Raw genomic sequence first — 16,163 nt, forward strand, 5'->3', positions numbered from 1 at the left:
GAGACTGAAGGAACACCCATTCAGAGCCTGCCCCACATGTGGCCCATACATATACAGCCACCCAATTAGACAAGATGGATGAAGCAAAGAAGTGCAGACCGACAGGAGCCGGATGTAGATCGCTCCTGAGAGACACAGCCAGAATACAGCAAATATAGAGGCGAATGCCAGCAGCAAACCACTGAACTGAGAATAGGTCCCCTATTGAAGGAATCAGAGAAAGAACTGGAAGAGCTTGAAGGGGCTCGAGACCCCAAAAGTACAACAATGCCAAGCAACCAGAGCTTCCAGGGACTAAGCCACTACCTAAAGACTATACATGGACTGACCCTGGACTCTGACCCCATAGGTAGCAATGAATATCCTAGTAAGAGCACCAGTGGAAGGGGAAGCCCTGGGTCCTGCTAAGACTGAACCCCCAGTGAACTAGTCTATGGGGGGAGGGCGGCAATGGGGGGAGGGTTGGGAGGGGAACACCCATAAGGAAGGGGAGGGGGGAGGGGGATGTTTGCCCGGAAACCGGGAAAGGGAATAACACTCGAAATGTATATAAGAAATACTCAAGTTAATAAAAAAAAAAAAATCTCTGAAACAGAAAAACCATTGTAGTTTAGCACTTCAAGGGGAATGGGCTGTAAAAGAGGTTAACTGAAGGGTGTGTGTCTGTGCACCACATGTTTGCCACCCCTGTGGATCGCCTAGTACTGGAATTATGGAAGGTAGTGAGCTGCTGTGTGGGTTCTGGGACTAGAACTTAGGTCTTCTGGAAGAGCAGCCAGGGCTCTTAACCACTGAGCTACCTCTCCAGCCCTGACCCTCGCTTTTTGTTTACATGTTTTTTTTTTGTATTGTTTTTGGCCTCAGACTCCAAAACTTCCTGCTTCTGACTTCTGCGTGCAGTCAGTAAAGAAGCCCACCGCCATGACAGCTGACCAAGTTGTTTAAACAATCCTGACTTTATAGAGGAAGAGACAAGTTCATTTGGAAGGTTTCATGGGGGTGGAGACCTCTGATTTTACACTTGTCCTATCAGCCAACACGGCCTATGTAGCCAGCTGGTGATGCTGGGGCCCCATGCTCATTATGAACAATGTTTTTTTTTAAAACGGTGGGGCTGGAGATTTGGCTCAGAGGTTAAGAGCACTGGCTGCTCTTCCAGAGGTCCTAAGTTCAATTCCCAGTAACCACATGGTGGCTCACAAACATGGGATCCAATGCCCTCTTCTGATGTGTCTGATGACAGCGACAGTGTACTCACATACATAAAATAAATATATAATTTTTTGAAAGGCCCATGAATTGCTATTCTATTCTGAGACTTGACTCTGAGACTGGGGCAAGGTTACTTGAAATGCAGCTGTCACCAGGCAGCAGGACCACTCGTGTGTCTTTCCTGTGAGCCCTGTGGTGGGGGTGGTATAATATGGGAAAGTTGGAATGGATGTCCTGGGCCCTTTAGAGATCCAAGTCAGACAGGGCCCGAGAGGAACTGTGCCAACAGAAGGGATGCTTCAGGGCCCTGAGTTCTTCCCCTGAGATCCCCGAGGACTAGACTCTAACCCTCCAGCCCTCCTTCCCTGATCTCAGGCTTACCACAGACCAACGGAGGAGAAACTGTAGACCTGTCTTCCCAGTCAAGAGGGGCTTACCTGGATCGTTTCAGAATGGGGGGAATCACATCCCAGCAGTGCTCTGTCACGCACCCAATGTCCCGCCAGCAAGAACGACGCGCGGCAACAGGATTCTGCGAGCAAGCCTTTACTGTGTTACAGCTCTTCTTAGTGTTACAGCTCTTCTCAGTGTTACAGCTCTTCTTAGTGTTACAGCTCTTCAAAGTGTTACAGCTCTTCTTAGTGTTACAGCTCTCTTGAACAGGGACTCCGAGCAGCAAAATCACTCGACTTATATAGACAACTGTATGCTAATTATCTCTCAGGGATTGGTGGGGCTTGGATCACCCCACTACTTGTCCTCCAGTGATTGGCAGAGAATGAATCACCTCATTAGCATATTAACGGTCAACTGACACCTGGTGCATAAACCGCACATGTGCAGTACCGCTGTTCACCACTAGAGGGAGCCCTAGCAAGGGGACAAGCCTGCACATGCGCAGTAAGTCGTTTATATCCAGACAAGGCTGGATGTCGGCGCCATCTTTGTTTCACCGCGCCGCTCTCTACATCTCCCCCTTTTTTGTTTAATAAAATGACTGGTCTAGATCTGGGTGTCACGTCAATCTTGTCATTGTCCTGTCTTAGGTCGTTCTCATCCAAACTTGGCCTTACCCGTCATAGAGTTACCCTATCGCCACCGGGCCCCGTGTCTTAGGTTGGTCCAAGTTCGAGGAAAGTTGCCCGTCCCTGCATACAATGACTCCACATGACTGTGACAAAAATGATCTAGGGCGAACTCTTGATCTTTCAAAGAGGCCAGCCATATGTTGGGAGAAGTACCCTTTTTAATGGTAGTCATAGCCTGGTAAACAACCACTTTGTGTCTGGCATGTTCTCTTTTTAAACGGCCAATAAGCCAGAGACCTACTCCGCATCCCAGGAGGACAATAGCTCCCCGGGACAAACATGCCCGCCCACTCCTTAAAAAGGGAGAAAGCATTGGTAACCCATGAGGTAAAGTCTTCAACTGTGATGGGGTCCAGCCTAGTGCTGTTGAGGACAGCAATCTGCATCAGCAATTGTCTTGATAGTTGCTCTGCTTTCATGGACCAGTTTCCTTTCAGATAATTCGAGATTTCTTTGTTCTGTTGAAAATCCTGAGAAAAGTTAGCTCGCAAAGGAATAATGCATAAACCTCTAAAGGAGGAAACACAAGACAGCTGTGTCATATGATACAGTGCTTCAATTTGTTCTTGAACTAAATCTATCCTTTGATTGGCTAATAGAAGGCCAGATGCCAAATGGGTATTAAATTCTTCTTGTATCTCTAGTGCCACTGCAGTTCTTTATACAATCTGATTGACAGTCTTAGCCATCTGTATTTGATTGGCCATAGCGATTTCAGCTGTGGTAGCTGCGGCAGCAGACAGCACAATGGCTGAAATTATGGCTGCCGTAATTCCAAAATCTCTTTTGGCTCTCAGCAAATTAAGAATAGGAAAGTTATCTGGGTTTGCCTCCACTAGGATTGGCACAAAGGAGGGAATCTTAACCATCACTGCGGTGTCATTAGTGCCATCCCAGCATTCAGCTACATAGCAGATTACATCAGAGCTATTACAATTCAAAGCACCACTGCTTACATTAGTGCTTATCAGAAAAAAGGTGATCTAGCACATACTGAAGTACTAGTGGCAGTATTATTTACCAAGAGGTTATTATATTGAATATTGATCAACCTGGTATCACCTTTTTCTGGTAGCTGAAACATTATACAGCACGAAGTTCTCTCCCATCAACCTAGCAAAGGGGGTCAGGGATGTATATGCCCCTTGCTCATTGGACAGCACCCATTGAAACCAAGGCCAGAGATTATGCTTGCCAGTCTTATTCTCAAAACAGTAGAATTGCTATGAACTGGCATGGGTACTGGCCAGGATCTGGCAATAGCCCACAGGGTGAGCGAATTAACCTGTATTATCATTCCCAGTAGTAATAGTAGGGTTCATCGCCTCATCTTCAGGAAGAGCAGAAGGCAATTTTCGAGTCAAACGCTCAGGTACCCAAATTGGATTTTCTTGATTCTGCGGAAAAACACAAATCACTCCCCTGGATCATATTAGAAAAGGATCCGGGCCTTTCCATTCTCCAGTGAGTACATCCTTCCACTTCACCTGATCCTTGGGTTGGATAGGCCACTGCCCATGGCGTTCTGCCGCCGAATAGTCATGGGCGTCTAAATTTAAGAAATTTAAAGTAAGAAGTGCAGTGGAGATGGCAACCTTGGGGGTTGGCGGCACCTCACCAATTCCCCCTTTTTGTTTATTTAAATAAGCCTTTAATGTGCGATGGGCACGTTCAATGATTCCTTGGCCTTGAGGATTATAAGGAAGTCCTGTCAGGTGTGCAACACCCATCTGATTGCAGAAATGTTTAAACTTTTCTGAAGTATAAGAAGGGCCATTGTCAGTCTTGAGCAGCCTAGGAAGACCCCAAGCACTCCAAGCCTCAAGACAGTGGGCAATGACATGAGAGGCCTTTTCCCCAAACAAGGGAGAAGCAACTATGACCCCGGAGCATGTATTGATGGAAACATGCACATACTTTAATTTTCCAAAGGCGGGGACATGGGTAACATCCATCTGCCAAACCTGCAGGGGTCGAAGGCCACGGGGATTAATGCCCACATGTGGGGTGGTAATAAACACACTGCAATTACCGCAGCGAAGCACTATTTTTCTGGTCTCTGTTCTAGAAATAGGAAAACGTCTGCGTAAGGTCTCAGCAGTAACATGAAACAAGGAATGGAACTGGGTGGCAGCTTCCACAGGAGTCAGCACAGCAAACGTAGTCGCTCTAGTAGCCAAATCGGCCAGGTTATTCCCATGAGACATTGGGCCAGGCAACCCTGAATGAGCCCTTATATGGGTGATGAAAAAAGGGGAATGCCGAGATAGTAACTCCTGCTGGATCTCCAGAAACATAGAAGCTACTGTACTAGTGGTTCTAATCATTCCCGCAACTTCTAAAGATTTAACTGAATTAACCACATAGGAGGAATCTGAAACAATATTTAATGGACTAGGGAACACTCAGAGCACTTCCAATACAATCTAACACTCAACTAATTGAGGGGAATTAGGGATAAATTGCTTAGTTACCACTTTACCGTCATGCACATAAGTACCCAAACCAGTTTTCGATCCATCCGTATAAACAATATCCCCTGCCTGAAGGGGTTCCATGCTGGTAACCCGGGGAAACACAAGGGGATGACATTTTGCAAAGGTCAAAATGGGGTGCCTGGGGTAGTGATTATCAAACACCCCTGAAAAGATGCACACAAGTATTGCCCAGTCATCATTTGTAGCAGCCAGCACTTGGAGCTGTTCTGCAGTATAGGGTATAACAATTTTTATTGGATGTTTACCAAAATGAGTTACAGCTACTTTTAGTCCTCTCATAGCCAATCTTGCCACCGTTGAGGGGTACCACTCTATGGTTTTAGCCGGAGAGGCTTGTGGGTGAATCCAAAGTAAGGGGCCATTCTGCCATAACACCGCAGTGGGTAATTTAGCAGTTTGCAAAACACATAGCTCAAAAGGTTCATCAGGTTGTATCCTTACTAATTGAGCCTCAGAAAGAGTCTTCTCCACCTTTCGGAGGGCCTCTACAGCCTCCATAGACAGGGATCACGGGGATGTTAATTGCGGATCCCCTTCCAATATATCAAACAAAGGTTTTAACTCAGCAGTAGATATTTTCAGGAATGGCCGTAGCCAATTAATATCTCCCAAAAGTTTTTGAAATCATTTAAAGTTTGTAGGTGATCTCGCCTGATTTCAATTTTTTGTGGAGTAATAACTTCTGGATGTACAACGGCTCCTAAAAACTTGCCCATCAGCGATCTCTGAACCTTTTCAGTAGCTATAGTTAGCCCAAACTGTTGCAAATGCTTAATTAAGTCAGCATATGCTATCTCAAGCTCTTGAGGTTTGGATCCACAAGGAGTATATCATCCATGTAATGAAGAATCGTTAGTGATGGATATTGCCCTCTGACAAGAGTCAGGGCCTGTTGTACATATAACTGACATATATTGGGGCTGTTTGCCATCCCCTGAGGCAAGACTTTCCATTGATAGCGCTCATCAGGCTCCACATGATTTATTGCAGGCAGAGTAAAGGCAAACCTCTCTTTATCCTTAGGATGTAAAGGAATAGAGAAAAAGCAATCCTTAATATCTATTACAATAACCTCCCATTGCTTTGGCAAGGCAGAAAGAAGCAGAAGACCGCGTTGGACTGATCCATACAATTTCATTTGTGTATTAATTGCTCTAAGATCATGCAATAGTCTCCATTTTCCTGACTTCTTTTTTATAACAAATATTGGAGTATTCAAGGGTGAGCTTGAAGGTTCCAGATGTCCTAATTGCAACTGTTCCTTTACTAATTGGTGAGCGGCCTCCAGCTTTTCAGAGGAGAGAGGCCATTGAAGAACCCATACAGCCTCCTATGTTATCCACGGTATGGGCATAGCCCCCTCAATGGCCCCTAAGAAAAACCCAGATCGTGACGATCGGGTTTTGCAGTGGGTTGAATTGGTGATGCTTACCAATGTCTTTTCCTGGGACATACCCCATATCCTTCACCATTCTCTGTGCTGGTAGGGAATTCTCATTTATAAGTTTAAGCCCTAACTCAGCCAAAATATCTCTTCCCCATAAGTTGACAGGTAAAGGAAGAACATATGGGACGAAACTACCCTCCTGTCCTTCTGGGGCTTTCCACTTTAAGGGCCTAGAGCTAACAGTTGGACTAGCTTCATAACCTAAACCTTGTAATGAATGGGAAGATTGAGTAATGGGCCATTTTGTAGGCCACCATTTAGTGGATATAATGCTTTTGTCTGCCCCTGTATCTAGAATTCCCTCAAATGTCTTTCCTTCAATGGTTAGGATCAGAGTAGGTCGAGCGTGTAAATCGACCATAAGATATGCTGAATCAGTGCCCGTAGAGCCGAAACCCTTCTTTCCTCTTTTTGTACTTCCCGATTTAAACTGGGCGTGACAACTGGGTAAAACAAGCAATTGTGCAATCCGGTCACCTGGGGAAATGGAGAAGAGACCTCGTGGGGAGGAGCACATGATCTTCAACTGGCCCTCATAATCTTGATCAATAACCCCAGGATGTACCACCAATCCTTTAAGAGTAGTAGAGGAGCGTCCTAAAAGCAGCCCAACTGTATGGGGTGGTAAAGGGCCATGAAAGTCAGAGGGGATAGGCTGCACCCCCATTTGAGGGGTTAGGACGATTCTGGAGGTGGCACGGAGGTCTAATCCTGCGGAACCCGGAGTGGCCATCCTGGGGAACCTTGATTAGCCCAGGTTACTGGGGAGGTGGTTGCCCCATATATTTGAGGGCCCTGAGGACGGGGGCCCCGTTGGACGTTTTTTGACACATCCAAGGGTTTCCCCGTTATGTCCTTTACTGACCTGCACTCATTGGCCCAATGCTTCCCTTTCTTACGCTTTGGACACAGTCCTGGGACTTTCTTTGGATTAAAGCCAGGATTCTGATTCCTGCACTCCCTTTTCATATGACCAGGCTTTCCACATTGGAAACACATGATGCCTCTACTAGAGAGGCCAGGCCGCCTTTGTCATTGTAATATAGCCACAGCTAGACCGGTATTGGTAAGTGGTCCTCCTATTTCCCTACAGGCTTTCAGCCAAGCCTGCAGCCCCTTAGATTTCCAGGGGAGGATTGCATTGCGGCATTCTTTGGTACATTGTTCAAAAACTAACTGTTCTATTAAGGGCATAGCCTGGTCTTGGTCTCCAAAAATCCTACCAGCAGCCTCCATCATGCGGGCCACAAAATCTGAGAAAGGCTCACTTGGTCCTTGGATGACCTTGGTCAGGTTCCCGGACACCTCTCCTCTGTTAGTTAGAGCTTTCCATGCCTTGACAGCACTAATAGCAATCTGGGCATATACCTCCAAGGGGAAGGCAGTTTGATTATTGGTCCATTGCCCTTGTCCAGTTAACATGTCAAATGTCCAGGCAGGTTGTCCTGCTGCTGCATTTGCGCGTGCTTGTGCTTGGCAAGCATCGTGCCACAATGCCTTCCACTCAATATACTGTCCCATGCTAAGGAGACAGGCCTTTGTCACAGATTGCCAGTCTGCTGGAGTCATGGCAATGCTTGCTAGTCTTTCTACCTGTGACATGGTGAAATTAGCAGTAACCCCATAGGCACGAACAGACTCTGCCAGTTCCTTAACTTGCTTGTGCTCTAGGGGCTGATGAGAATGAACGCCATCGTCCTCAAATACAGGAAACATTTGCCTAAGTGCTCGCTGTGTTTCAGGTGGACAGAAAGAGTACTCACACTTCCCCTCTATATAAGGCGGGGAAGTGGAGGCCACTGCAGCATTAATAACTTTCAGTTTCTTCACAGTGGCTCTCCACCTAGGCCCATATCTTTCTTCGTCATATCTGGCTGCCTCTTCCTCTAATTCCTCCTCCTCCGACTCTGACAACTCTTGCTCAGAGTCACTACCAGTCAGTTCTAAGGCTTCTGATTCTTTTAATGGATACAAAGTATCCTCTCCGGATGACTTGTACTTCATCCTCCCGGGCATACCTATTTTTTCCTCCAGCGGCATTTCTTCCGCCTTTTGTATCTCTTTCACTTTTGTTTTAGTAACCTTTTTCTTTTTGCGTGCTCCTAATTTCTCACTCTGCTCCGTTTCTGACATTCTCTCTTGAATGTTCTGTCCTGCCTTGACTATGTCCTCACATTTTAACACAACTAGTAAGAAGACAACAGTCACTATAAAAACGAGCAACAATCCCTCCATGGCAAGACTAAATCCAAAAAGGGGCATGCCTCTTGGAGCTTGCCTTTTAATTTACCTTCTCGCAGTTCTGAATCCTCTTCAGCACACTGAAGGGTCCCCTCGGCACCGGCGATGTTGGTTCCCGGGTTTCGGCACCACTTATCGTGTGTCCAATGTCCCCCCAGCAAGAACAACGCACGGCCACAGGATTCTTCTTCGAGCAAGCCTTTACTGTGTGACAGCTCTTCTTAGTGTTACAGCGCTTCTCAGTGTTACAGCTCTTCTCAGTGTTACAGCTCTTCTCAGTGTTACAGCTCTTCTTATTGTTACAGCTCTTCTCAGTGTTACAGCTCTTCTTAGTGTTACAGCTCTCTTAAACAGGGACTCCGAGCAGCAAAATCACTCGACTTATATAGACAACTGTATGCTAATTATCTCTCAGGGATTGGTGGGGCTTGGATCACCCCACTACTTGTCCTCCAGTGATTGGCGGAGAATGAATCACCTCATTAGCATATTAACGGTCAACTGACACCTGGTGCATAAACTGCACATGTGCAGTACCGCTGTTCACCACTAAAGGGAGCCCTAGCAAGGGGACAAGCCTGCACATGCACAGTAAGTCATTTATATCCAGACAAGGCTGGATGTCGGCACCATCTTTGTTTTGCCGCGCCGCTCTCTACAGTGCTCCTCACTGAGCACCTGGAGCCACTGCTCAGAGTGTTACGATGCTCTCTCTATCACTTCATTGTTTCTCAAGAGAAGTGCTGCTTCAGTACTGAAGAGCCTGTGAGGGGAGTGCCATGGCCTAGCTCTGGCTCAAGGATCGGCCTATGCTAATGCCCATAGGTGATGGGGAACTTGCAGCCTGCTCCAGGGCAGATGGGATCCAACAAAAATGCCAAGAGCCATGCAGGTAACATGGATGGAGGGAACTCTAGCACAGCCTCACATAAGTGGACACAACTTAGTGGCGCGGTGGCCTTGATGAGGCACCTGGAGTACACCCAGCACATTCACAGCAGCCATCAGACAGACATGGGAGATTTTAGGGGTGGAGCTTATGCAGATGAGTCTCCACTCCACCACCACCACCACCTCCCCTTTCTGGGACAGTGGTCTTATCTTTCCTAATGTTGTGCAGACACTGCTCACAGCCATGCAGTGGCTCAAGATCGAGTGCCATCCCTCATGTGAACATCAGAGGGTGCACTCCTCCAGCAGATGTCTCAGCAGGCTTAGGGGACCCCACCACCACCAGTAAAATAGGTCACCTTCAACCTCTTCCTCCAGGAGAGGGCTGCTGTCCTCCCTTCTCCCGGTTTACTGGACATTCTGGTTGTCTTAAAAGCCAATGATAAGGGTGGGATTAAGAAATTATTTATGTGTTTTGCCATGTGTGTTTCAGCACACACGTGTGGTCAATGTGACTCCCAGCTGGTTTCTAACAGTACAAGTCTCAAAGCAAAAAAGGAAACCTGACTTTGCCACCTCAGCCAGCTGTGCAGAGCATGTTCTCCCAGGGGATGGGTAGGCATGAGTGTCCAGGGCAGCCATAACATCACACGGGAGGTGTCTACACAGTGCCACCTGAAAGTCATCTGCACACCCAAGAAGCAACCCAGATACAACTGAACAAAAGCCCCTCAACACACTGGCTACCAGGAAGAGGGAGCCCAGGGAAAGCCAACCCTGCCAGAAAACAGCAACATCTTGGTGAGTGTCTCCAGGGAAACCAGTGTGGAAATTCAGTGCCAAGCAGCACCTGAAACAAACACGTGCAACAAAAATGAATGTCTAGAAATGGGCAGAATGCCTTACCTTGTGGGGGCTTTAACCAGCATCCCTCTCCCTGGCTCTATCACTCAGCCATCCCAGAGCTAGTTGAGGTCCTGTGGGTCAAGAAAATGACTAGATCTAGCCCATTGCCAGGGTACCCTCCAAGCTTCCCCAGAGCCCACCCTCCCAGGAAGCTAACATCTACATCCAAGAACCTCTGTTGCCTACACGTCCCCTCCAATCTAGAGGCTTAGTGGCCTTGAACACAAGGGTCTAAGTGGCCCCACTGCCCCAACCCCTCACCTAGTTTTGTTTCCGTTGCTGTGATAAAAACAAAACAACAAACAGACAACAGAGCAACTTAAGGGAGAATGAGTTGCTGTGATAAAAAACCATAGTCCAAAGAAACTTAGGGATGAAAGAGTTTATTTTGGGTTTAGGGGTCCAGAAGAATAAGAATCCCAAAAGGCATGGGAGCAAGGAGCCAGCATCCTGACAGAAGGAGGAAACATCACACCTCCAAACACATGCAGAAAGCAGAGAGCAAACTGGAAGAGAGGCAAGACTAAAACCTCTCAAAACTACCCACCCTCCATGACACACCTCCTTCTGCCAGGCTGCACCTCCCCACGACCACCTCAAGTGTTCTGATACCTGAACCTGAAAGGGACAGCTCTCATTCAAACCATGACAAACAGATAATGGATACATAGATGACAGATGGTCAGTAGGTATGAAGATGGGTGGGTAGATGCCAGATAAAGATAGATAGATAGATAGATAGATAGATAGATAGATAGATAGATAGATAGATATTAGATAGATAGATAGATAGATAGATAGATAGATAGATATTAGATAGATAGATAGATAGATATTAGATAGATAGATAGATAGATGATAGGTAGATAGATAGATAATAGATAGATAGATAGATAGATAGATAGATAGATAGATAGATATTAGATAGATAGATAGATATTAGATAGATAGATGATAGGTAGATAGATATTAGATAGATAATAGATAGATAGATATTAGATAGATAGATAGATAGATAGATAGATAGATAGATAGATAATAGGTAGATAGATAATAGATGGATAGAGAGGTAGATAGATGATAGGTATATAGGGAGATAGGGAGATAGGGAGATAATAGATAGACAGGTAGATAGAGAGATAGATACAATGGTAGATGAGAGGTAGTAGATAATTGATAGATGATACATAATATATACAGAGATAATGATATGTAATTAGCAGAAAGGTAGATAATTGAGATGTAATGACAGATGGAGATATCAATTAATTGCTACTGAACAGATGCTAGATGGAAGAAAGAAACTTTATTCGGTCTAGTCAGGCACAGTAAGCTACATTTAATCTCAGTTACACTAGAGCTGAACAGCAAAACAAGAAGATTCCACCTCCAAAATGATATAAAGGCTGGGGATGTGACTCAGTTGCTAGATAACTTCCTTACCATGCACGAAGTCCTGTGTTTAACTGGATGCAGTGATGTAGGTTTGTGATCCCAGCACTTGGGAGCTGAAGCAGAAGGATCAGGAGTTCAGTCAACCCTCAGTTCTAGGGCAACTTAGTGGACAATTCAGCCTGCAATTCCTGCTACATTGTCTCAAGAATACTGTGAGTAGAAAACAGAACCAGACCCCCGTTTTATCAAGTCCGCATAGATTTATTTCCCTACCACACACTTATAAAGCATTGTGGAGTAACTTCTGAGTGGCAGGCTTATGAATCGTCTGAGCCTTGTGTCCCCATTTTTGTTTTGCTGACAGTTGTCTCTGCTGGGCACTGTCCTTTGCACCTGGTGTGTAGTATTCCACTGTGTGATGACATCACTATTAACACTTTTCTCCTATTGATGGGCCGTTTCTGGATATTTATTTTTCTTATGATCAGTGAAGTTACAAGCATCAAATACAAGTCTCTGGTATGTTTGGGACCCCTGGGACATTTTTATTGGATGATATGCTGGCATGGGATGTCTTGGTCGTGGGGGACATAACCACTTAGCTTTCCAGAAGGTACAGTGTGTCCCCCAGGTGGCTGTACAATTTGTCTCTGACCTGAAAAGTCGAGGCAGGGCTGCAAAGCAGGTCTTCAACACATGGCACTGTCAGCTCTCCCAGGTATGTTAATCCAGCAGGGACAGCTCATGTCTGCGGTTGTTTCCCTGGCAACTAGTGAAACTGGAGACCTCCGTACTGGAGACCTGTTCTGTGGCTTGCCCATGCCTGCAAGCCTCTGCCATTTCCAACAGATCTCTGGTCCTCATCTTCCAGGGGCTTCCCTTATTTACCAATGTCAATCGCTTACTCTGTTGCCAGTGTCATTTCTCCAATTGGAATTCATCCTCTTGCTTTCTTTAAGATTTCCACAAGTGAAAGCTTTCAGCTTGTGATTGTCACTAGTAGCCTTTTGTTATAATTCGCTCTTTTTGTATCTTATTTTGGAAGTTCTCCCTGTGCACAGGTCACAGGAAAGCCCTTCTCCAGGCTTCCCGCTTGACATTTCCCTCCGTCCCTTGATCCTAGAGTGTGGTGAGGAAGGGATCCAATATCTGGTTCCCTGCTCCAGCTCTTTATATGGTCCCATCTTGACCTCCAGGGACACAAGAGTGTCATATTGAGAGTTGTGCTGTCCCCCAAGGGTACTACTGAGAGAACCAGGGGGACATTTGGGAGACAGGGACATTGGAGCTGCAACAGTTCATAGAGGCAGAATTTGGGGTTTGTGTCTGGTGTCTGGAGATTAGGCCTTTGGGGCAGATTATACCCCAGAGTATAATTCTGTAGCTTCCATGTTAATCACCTGCTGTGTTCTCTCCACTCTGTGCTGCTGACCCTCCCTCCTCCTGTTCTGTCTGAGTTCCCTTCTTGAAGCAGAATACACACCCTCTTCCCCCTGGGATTAGGTGGGTAGGTGTGACTCCTTAGAGGCAGTCATGGTGGGTGGGTCCGGGCTCACCTCTTCTTTCTTATGAGTCCATTAGGGAAACCCACCACGGCCTCAGAAGCCCCTTTATTGATCACTTACTCCCAGCTGCCCCATATCCAAAGACCATCCCCCCTCAGCCACACATATCAATCTGGAAACTCTCCTTTCCTTGGGCCCTGTCGGGGACGGCAGAGGCTGCTTAAGCCTTACCATGTGTCCTTGGTCTTCTAGCCTCCACATGGCTCCCACGAGGTGGAGGCTCTGCCACACATCTGCCGGCAGAGAGCTCAGTCCTTTCTCTGAGAAGACCAGTCAAGGCCCAGATCTAATGTCCTCCACCATTGTATGGCCGCCCGGCACACATTCCCACCCCCAGAAAATATAGAGGCAAAGGTCACACTGTCATTTATGGCGTCAAGCATCATTCTCCCTCCCCAGATTTTAAAAATAATTACACCGGGTATTCTACAATGGAAGGGGAGGACAAAGACGTTCTTCACATCCCCAACGGGAAAAGTCAGAAGTGGATAGTGAGCCTGCTTCCTGCTTCAAAGGAAAGCTGAAGTTTTGTTCTGTGACCTCACAGGAGGCACCACATTCCTGGGCCGTCCGATGTCTTCTCTCACGGTCCAAGGTCTGCATTTCCCTCCCAGGTATATACCTGTCCTCCAAGGCAGGGACAGTGGAGGCCTGCAAAGGTGTGGCCTTTCCCACAGGCCCAGGAAGATGAGATTATCTGTGAAGGGGGATAGAGCCCTGAGCTGGGACGTAGATCTGTGGTGGGGGTATCTTACTTGTGGGAGGCTTTGGTCCTCCCAATTGGGGATTGGGACAACAGACATGGAAACAGCTGAAGCAGCCAGCGGCAGGCACACAGGGCTCCTTGGCAGAGTCTGCATCTTGCAGTAGGCAGGAGGCAGAGCTGTGGGACATCTCACATGGACCCTGCTGGATGTCATTATGAAATCTCAGGTAAGGTGCTTTGGGCCACATTCCCACTAGAAGGAGTTAGGGGCTCCTATTGGGGTCCAGCACCTCCTACCCAAGCCCTCTACTGTTGGCAACTCTGATCACCTTGAGGAGGGCAGGTTCTGCTGAGCTAGGGAGAGACCTTGGTGGATTATCGCCGTCCCTCCTTTGGGATCCACTGTAAAATTTGGGCCTCCGCTCCCTGCAGGCCTAAAAACCTAGACCTTGTCTGTCCTCCAACAAGGTGCAATGAGCAGAGCTGGCAGGGCCCACATGTAGCCTGCACGGATGGAAAGGGAAAGTTTAAACAGTGCCACTTTCCCAGATGCCTCAGTTGCAAAGGCACGGTAACCATGGTGATTACCGGATCACACACCCGCCTCAGACATATTCTGCAGACAGACTGAATCCCCCAGATTCTCTGGGTCAGCATCACAGTCAGTGCCACCTCAAGCTTCTGAGCTCCTATTACCCAGATGCGGTCATGTGTGGCCTGGGCACCGCAAGTCTAGAAAGAGACAGTCTGGGGAGGGTTTGAACAGGAACCTTCCAACTTCCCCCTGGTGGAAGCTTTACAGAAAGTGAGTGTTTGGGAACAAGGTCAAAAGAAGAGGGTTGGCCCTGGGACTCTTAAACAAGCCACACTCCTTACTCCAGGCTATCTGTTCTTCAAAGCTCCTCACAGGAATATCCTTCTGTGTCCACCCCAGACTGGGTGTCACTAGGCACTTGATTCCTGGCTTATGGTAAATGCAACGTTGTTTATCCCACTCCACTCCTTTCTGTTTTATTCATCATTCTTTCCAGCCATTCATTCAGTAAATTTGGAATACCAATGGTCTTCGGAGAGGCTGTCCTGTCAGGCCCACTTGTCTATACCCACCCATGTGGGGGGCGAGCAGCTCAGTAGCCTGAAGAGGATAGAGTAGGCCCAAGCCTGCCACACAGCCAGGCTTCCCAGTCCTAATGAAAGGGAAAGAAAGCCTGAGGACCAGCCTTTGCCCTGCTCTAACCAACACCTCAGTGCTGCCTCCAAATGTCCCCAGAGACACCGTATATACCAGACACTTCACAAAGTTTCCTGGTACCCCTTGTCTGTGTTCACCCTGCAGAGCTGAGAGAAGGAGCTGCGTGCAGTTAGTGGGATGTGGGAAACTGGTGACAGAAGATGGCGGTTTCACGGTAGCCTGGGAATTCAGGAAGTCCATACAGGAGAAGAACAGCAGAGATCCTATCAGAACCTCACCAGCTCCTGCCTTGCTCAAGTCCAGCTCTATCTGGAAATCAAAACATTAGATTTAGTCACAAATAAAATAAAATTCCCTAAATGTCACAACCCTCCTCTCTACAACAGGACACATTACACATCAGTGCTCATAAATTTTAGGGCACATTGGGCAGTTCATGTAGATTCAACAGGCTCCAGATTCCCAAACTTGGAACAGCAACAACTGTGGCCCAGGGTACAAAGAGTTTGCCCTGACCCTCAAACACATTTGCACAAAAAACAGAGCTTAGTGTTTTAACAAGCGCCCCCATCCTGGGAAGACGTCAAAAACTTGGCACATACACAGACTCCAGGTATGCCTTTCACACTGTGGTAATCGGAATGAGAAATGTCCTCCATAGATTCAGGAGTTAACCTTTGGTCCAAAGTTGGTAGTGCTGGTAGGGGAGGTGGTGAAGCTTCCTGGAGGAAGTGCATCACTGAGGGCAGGCTTTGAAGTAAATAGCCCTACACTGGTGTCCAGTTGGCTCTCTGTTCTGTGTCTCTGGTTAAATATGAGGACTCTTACCTTCCTGCTCTGTCTCCCTGCTGCCCTGCCTTCCCTGCTATTATGAATCCTCCCAGTGGAGCTGCAAGCTGAGGTAAACTCTTTCTTCTAGAAGTTGCCTTCATCACACACCCTGTACTTGTGGGTTGCAAGTGGAAAGAGTAGAGGACTTTTGGCACCCCAGGGCCACTCATAACACTTCTCCCCATTAACAG

General features: G+C 47.1%; 1 protein-coding gene across 5 annotated transcripts in view; it reads right to left on the reverse strand.

The window, feature by feature from the left end:
- Ly6cl1 (Ly6-C antigen like 1) overlaps window positions 1-16,163 on the reverse strand; it is a 94,884-nt gene that overhangs the window by 39,728 nt on the left and 38,993 nt on the right. For 2 of the 5 annotated variants that reach the window (XR_010053034.1, XR_010053033.1), the window contains exon 1: window positions 1,650-8,976. The exons of 1 other annotated variant lie outside the window; for it this stretch is intronic. The gene's annotated coding sequence lies outside the window, so the exon portion shown is untranslated. Of the gene's footprint in view, window positions 1-1,649; window positions 8,977-16,163 lie in introns of those variants that run through there. 2 more of the 5 variants (XM_039079776.2, XM_039079774.2) reach the window with 2 other exon arrangements.

This window comes from Rattus norvegicus, chromosome 7 (genome assembly GCF_036323735.1).
Source record: "Rattus norvegicus strain BN/NHsdMcwi chromosome 7, GRCr8, whole genome shotgun sequence".
Taxonomy (NCBI): Eukaryota; Metazoa; Chordata; class Mammalia; order Rodentia; family Muridae; genus Rattus; species Rattus norvegicus.